Here is a 7517-nt window from a genome sequence, read left to right as displayed (position 1 = left end):
ATCCCGGAGGAGAAGGCCATGGAGGAGTACATCAAGGAGGCGCTGGCTCAGGGTTACATTCGTCCATCTACCTCCCGTGCTGCGTCCAGTTTCTTCTTTGTGGAGAAGAAGGATGGAGGTTTTCGGCCCTGCATCCATTATCAGGCCCTGAACAATATAACAGTTAAATTCCGCTATCCATTTCCCCTCATCCCAGCTGCCCTAGAACATCTCAGTGGTGCCACTGTTTTCACCAAGTTGGACCTCCGCAGAGCATATAACCTCATCCGGGTACATGAGGGGGACGAGTGGAAAACTGCCTTCATCACCCCTTCTGGCCACTATGAGTACTGCGTGATGTCGTATGGACTTGTTATCACCCCCTCCGTCTTCCAGGACTTTATCCATGAGGTGCTCCGGGAGTTCCTCCATAAGTTCATCCTCGTCTATATTGATGATATCCTCATTTACTCCCGGAGCCTAGCAGAAAATCGTCGCCACGTTGCGGAGGTCCTGCAATGCCTGAGGGCCTTTCAGCTCTATCTCAAAGCCAAGAAATGCTCCTTCCACCAGCCCTCAGTGCAGTTCCTTGGATACAACATCAACAGCAGTGGCAACCGGATGGACGAGGGGAAGGTTAATGCTGTAAGAAATTGGCCCATGCCTACCACCATCAAAGAACTCCAACAATTCCTCGGCTTTGCCAATTTCTACAGACGTTTCATCCAAAATTACAGTACCATCACCAACCCTCTCACTAGCCATCTCCGGAACAAACCCAAATCCCTATCATGGACTCCAACCGCCACATAAGTATTCAACTCCCTCAAGAGGGCCTTTACGAGCGCTCCACTCCTGGTCTGTCCTGACCCCAATCGACCCTTCGTTGTAGAAGTCGATACCTCTACCAGCGGAGTGGGAACTGTCTTGTCACAGCAGCAGGGGAATCCCAGTTGAATCCCAGGGAATCCCTCCACCCATGCACCGCCTTCTGTCGGAAGCTCAACGCGGTGGAGGTAAACTATGACATTGGCAACCGTGAGCTGCTGGTCATCAAGTTGGTCCTGGAGGAATGGAGGCATTGGCTGGAGGGAGCCAAACACCCTTTTCTAGTTCTCACTGACCACAAGAACCTCAAATATATATGGGGGTCGCCAAGAGGTGTAATCCGAGACAGGCAGGATGGGCACTATTCTTCACCCACTTCCACTTTTCCATCTCGTATTGCCCAGGGGCCAAGAACGTGAAGGATGACATCCTGGCCCGATGTCATGCCCCCGAAGAGAACCTAGAAGAGCCTGTAACTATACTTCCTGAAAGTCATTATCAGCCCCATTACCTGGTCTACAGAAACCCTTCCTTCCTCCAATCCTGCTATCAACACCCCACCTGGTTGCCCACCGGGACACCAATACATCCCCAGGACATGGCGCACTCCACTCATTCACTCCGCTCACACATCTCTTGGCACTGGTCCCCCAGGGGTCAATGAAACCCTCTCGTTGCTAAGGAAATGCTTCTGGTGGCCCAACATGGCTTTTGATATCAGAAGGTACGTGAACGGATGTACAGACTTCGCCATCTCCAAGAGTCCACGCCATCCACCATCAGGCAAGCTCCATCCTCTGCCCATCCCTTATCACTGATCTTCCTCCTTCCGACAATAATACCTGCATTCTAGTCATTGTGGACAGATTTTCTAAATCATGTCATCTTCTCCCTCTGAAAGGTCTGCCCACTGCCATGGAAACGGGAAACGAGTTACTGTTTAACCATGTCTTCAAGTACTTCGGCATTCCAGAAGACATTGTCTCAGACAGAGGTCACCAGTTCATCTCCCGGGTATGGAAAGCATTCCACCCGCTCCTAGAGCAGATCAATCTGGTCACTTTCAAACTCCAACTACCACCAGAGTAGCGGATTCACCCCACTTTCCATGTGTCCCTCCTTAAGCCTCACCATCTCTCAGTTTCTCCATCCACAGAACCTGGCGAAGCTGACGCCCCATCCCCCCCCCCCTCCCCCCACTCCCCCACTCCTCCTTGAAGATGGTGCTGCCTATGTAGTTCGAGACATCCTGGACTCCCGGCGGCGTGGTGGACAACTTGAGTACCTAGTGGCCTGGGAAGGATATGGTCTAGAACAGGGGTGCCTCTAACACAATCACTTTACCCACCACAACCCGCTCCTAAGCTTGTGCCTAAATAAACTGTCTTTCTGTTATCCTCAGCCTCCTGTGGTATTCCGTAACATCAGTACAGGTGACTGTTTTTTAGACTCCAGCAGTGAAACAGAACGGACAAATAGTCACCTGGAAAATACCCTAAACTTTCAGTGTACCACATCAAAACCCTTCAGTCTGAAACTCCATCAAGGTTCAAAATACAAAATATGAGTAACTTTATTTCGTTATAATTAGATTTTAAATGAGGGGTAATTAGATTACAGTTACATCTGAAAAGTATGAAAAATAAAAAAATCTCCTAGAATTCAGATTAACAATTAACAGATTAATTTGAATCATAGATTAAATAAAAGTTATAAAGTCAAACGGTAGCTTTATGTACTTTAGAGATGAACTTGAAGACTTTATAAATTCGAAATGTTCAATAATAGATCATCTTTGTTGCGGTAATGCGAGTTCATGATCCGATTGGTGAACAGATGATTCTTTTGAGTCAATCTTTTAAAATAATCATTTATTTGTTTAACGAAACCAGTGTGGAAATCAATGGTTCACAAACTGTATAGATCTAAGGTGTGTTTCCCAAAAGCATCCTTAGCAAACTGTGGTTGTTAAATATTGAACTATAACAACATTGCTTGCAACCATGCAAAACGAGCTCCGTCAATCTTGACTCAGCAATTTTTTTGTTCCGATCACTTCTCCATAGATAGGATTATCATCAATTAAAGTTTGTCATCAATAAAAATTATGTCATTAATAACTCAACCTCATGTTGTTCCAAACCCGTAAGACCTCCGTTTATCTTCGTAAAAAAGTTTAAGATATTTTAGATTTAGTCCGAGAGCTCTCAGTCCCTCCATTGAAGCTGTGTGTATGGTCTACTGTCCATGTCCAGAAAGATAAGAAAAACATCATCAAAGTAGTCCATGTGACATCAGAGGGTCAGTTAGAATTTTTTGAAGCATCGAAAATACATTTTGGTCCAAAAATAGCAAAAACTACGACTTTATTCAGCATTGTCTTCTCTTCCGTGTCTGTTGAGAGAGAGTTCAAAACAAAACAGTTTGTGATATCCGGTTTGCGAACGAATCATTCGATGTAACCGGATCTTTTTAAACCAGTTCACCAAATTGAACTGAATCGTTTAAAACGGTTCGCGTCTACAATATGCATTAATCCACAAATGACTTAAGCTGTTAACTTTTTTAATGTGGCTGACACTCCCTCTGAGTTCAAACAAACCAATATCCCGGAGTAATTCATTTACTCAAACAGTACACTGACTGAACTGCTGTGAATAGAGAACTGAAGATGAACACCGAGCCGAGCCAGATAACGAACAAAAGACTGAATAATAGAATAATTTTGCTATTTGTGTGAACTATCCCTTTAAAGCTTGTGTTTTGTAATCTGTAGTGAAATACATTTTAAAAGTAACCTTCCCAGCCCTGTGAGTCTCTCCAGACCTCTCTTTTCCTGCAACAGATCCAGACCAGGGTCCTCCAGCTCCAACATCACCGTCCTGAACCACGAGCACTTCATAAATAATAACTAAACCACAGCGTGGCTTCAAATGCAGCAGTTAAGAAAGCCATGAACATTATGATAATTTGACAGTTAAATGGTTACTTTTTTTGTTTGAATAAAAACTCTGAGATAATACAATAGTGAAATGTATTTTTTTTAATTTTTTTATAAAAATAATAATAATCACAATTAGAATTATTAATTATAAAACAATTATTATAATATTCATATTTCTTTTTTGATAAATCAATTAATCATTATTTTTAATGAATTAATATTAATAATATGGACTAGAATTAATAATAAAATAATTTTGCTTAACATTTAATAATAATTGCTTAATGTTTTATTCAGATATAATAAATAATAATATAAACGAATTATATTAAAAAGGATAAATATACAGTAGTAATAATACTACTAATGATATTACTATGGTTAAAAATAGCAATAGCAACATAATTATGGTTATTGTCTTGATGAAATTCATTATATAATTAATTTATTATTATTATCATTATTATTATTATTATTTTGATATGGAATACAATTTTTGGCCAAATTGTGCAGCACTACAAACACAGTAAACATGGAATAAAATATAAAATGATTATTGATTAAATAAGTTAATTATTGTTATAATACTAAATGTATTAAAAATAATTATTATAATTATTGTTGTTGTTAATATTAATATTAATTTTTATATAGCAGTTTTAATTTTCATAAGAAAATTTAAATTAAATGTTGTCCCCATATTGTGCAGCCCTGTTGACTGTAATAAGCTGACATACACGCGATTGTTTTTATACCATAACTACAATATTAAGTAGCCTATAACATTACGTATTTATAGGTTTCTGTTGGGAAGTAAAGCATGAAATCTTGACACCCAGACGAGCTGCACTGCAGAGACCCAGACCCAAACACCCACCTGAAGTGATGCATTGTGGGTCAGATTAGATCATAGATCTTCACTGCAGGTCTGCACACTTTCAGAAGCAGTCTAAAGTTGTAACTTACACTGAACCACTAGGAGGCGCTGTCTGCTTCATGAGTCCTGCTGCTTGACTCTGCTTGTATTTCTGAAGTACTCCAGCTTTGATTGACAGGAGCGTGTCAGTGGTGTTGGTGCACAGATGTCATGTGATCATCACTGACGCAGACTCGTCTCTGGAGGATCGAGAGCAGGTTCAGTGTCTGCAGACTCAGGTGAAGGTGCAGGACTGTTATTCAAACACCGCAGCATTGATCTCTTCAGAATCTCTGCAGCCTCACAGTCTTTAACCATTTTAGACAGAATTTTGTATGAAGATTTTTTTTGTGCACACAATTATGTTGTAATATTTTGGAAAATAAAAGGATGGAAAATTTGTAATAAAGGTAAATAGCGAAAGAAAAAAAATGAATATCTGGAATATCCTATATTATAATAAAGAACAAATTTACACTACCATTTAAAAGTTTGTGGCCAGTAATAAAAAAAGTGTATTCATCAAGGATGTATTAAATTGCACTAAATGGCCTTAGTAAGAATAAAATGTAAATGACAGACTTGCTGAAATTGACATTGCATTTCGAAATCACTAGAGGGCGCCACTATATAAGTTTTTTTTTTTTTCCTCTGGTAAGAAATTACAGACCTAATTACAGACATAATCAGTCACCATATATTGACATAATAATATAACCTGAAAAAAAATGCCGGTAAAACACACAACAAGTCTATCTTGAACAAATACAGACAAATGGAAACGCAGTTGATGCACGCAGATGTATTACACACATTTTATATTTTGAGGTTTTATTAAATTGAACAACAGCATAATGGCAATCTAAAATCTAATAAAACTATTCAAGACAAACGAAAAGCAACAACAATACTACTAATAATAAAAGGATTAAAGATTTTATTGTCACCTAGTCAGTTGGGTGAAGACTTATTTTATTTTTATTTTTATTTTTACATGAGTGCAAAATTGTAACAGAGCTGTGAAGTCAGTTTCATTTGGCGAATCTGATCATTCAAACAGTTTGTTCCAGAGCTGCCTGCGTGTGCCCACTATCCATCCTAAATACTTTGTGATATTAGTCATTTCCAATACTTGTATACACATGGGACGCAGGGTCTGATTCAAACGATTCAAATTCATTCAGTGACTCCGAAATTTTTTTCAAACGGTTCACCAAACAGATTATGTGGGGGTCGATGCTGCATTTGTGTAGTAGAACAAAAAATGGCGTTTATAGTAGATGTATTCAAATCGATACAGGCGGTTGTTATGCTGTTTTAACCCATTGCTAAAATATAGAGTCCCACGTCCCACTGAACGCCACAGGGTTTGACCTTTAATTTGTGGTTTCAGACGATCAGGTATGGAGTGAGTTTTGATTCTTTATTACATGCGAGAAAATAAAAGATCTGAGAGAAAAAAAAAAGTTTGAGAGAAAAAGTTATCACACTGATAGCAAAAAACATTTCATGAGAGAAAAAAGAATATTTGAGAGAAACAGTTTTCATGCCAATAGCAAAAAATAATTATATTTGAGACTAAAAAAAGTTTTGAGAGAAAGTATTTTCTCATAGAACATAAAAAAAATATACATTTGAAATTTTTTTAATTATTTCTGAGAAAAAAAATCTCTCTCAAAATACTTTAAAAAAAAATCTCAAATATATATTTTTTGCTATCAGTGTGAAAATATTTTCTCTAAAAAAAAAAATGTTTCTCTCGAAACGCTTTTCTTTGCTCTTGATGCAATTTCTTGCTCTCGTGTCAGGATTTTGCTTTCACTGTGAGAATTGTGTCATGGGCGGGGCCACGTTCCTATTGGCCAGTAGGGTGAGCATCGTCTTGTCTTGGGAGTCGAACTGAATCATTACACCATTGTTCGGTTCACCTGCATAGATGCCGCCTCTGCCTTATGGCTAGTTAAGTTGAGCACGGACACTCCAACGTTTGGGCAAGATGATGACACACGGCTGGCTGAGCAAGTTTAGTATCACTTAAGATTAAACATTAAAAAATAGCACTCATATTCATGAATAAATGTGTATTATATTATTTGCTTGCTAATCGCTAGTAAAGCTAACCAGCCATCATGCTAGGTAAACTTGCAAACTCACCTGGTTTATACTATGTTTAAATCAAATGCCAAATTAATGTTTTGATTTAGATAGTTTCACGCCTTATTTAGTGAGTAGTGATCTAGTTTCTACCTTTGCAATTGCTAGCCTCAAAGCACCTGAAGAGTAACTGCTTGTTCATACAACCTCCCGTACAACTTTCAACTAACGTTAGTATGCATGGACGGTGGCAACCCTACAACTAGCTAACGTTAGACAATGATTGATATACCGTTTGAAAGATTTAAAAGAAAAAATTATTACCAAGACAGTACAGGCACAAACATATTTGTTGGTTGCTAATGTAAGAGTTAGTCCTAGACCTGCAATTTACCTTGTCAGCTCTAGACCTCGGCTAGATGGTAAAAAATATTTAGAATAAGCCCGTGTAGCTGAGTTTGTGAGCTATACATGCAGTGTAGCAGTAGCTAAACATGTGCAACAACCATACAAAGACTATTTTAAACAAAACTAGGTGGGACACTTTCAAACGGTATATCAATCACTGCTCACTACTCACTAAATAAGGCGTGAAACTATCTAAATCAAAACATTAATTTGGCATTTGATTTAAACATAGTATAAACCAGGTGAGTTTGCAAGTTTACCTAGCATGATGGCTGGTTAGCTTTACTAGCGATTAGCAAGCAAATAATATAATACACATTTATTCATGAATATGAGTGCTATTTTTTA

The sequence above is a fragment of the Carassius auratus genome, chromosome 25, assembly GCF_003368295.1.
Source record: "Carassius auratus strain Wakin chromosome 25, ASM336829v1, whole genome shotgun sequence".
Lineage (NCBI taxonomy): Eukaryota > Metazoa > Chordata > Actinopteri > Cypriniformes > Cyprinidae > Carassius > Carassius auratus.
The sequence above is the reverse complement of the archived record's forward strand: the minus strand, read 5'-3'. Positions refer to the sequence as shown.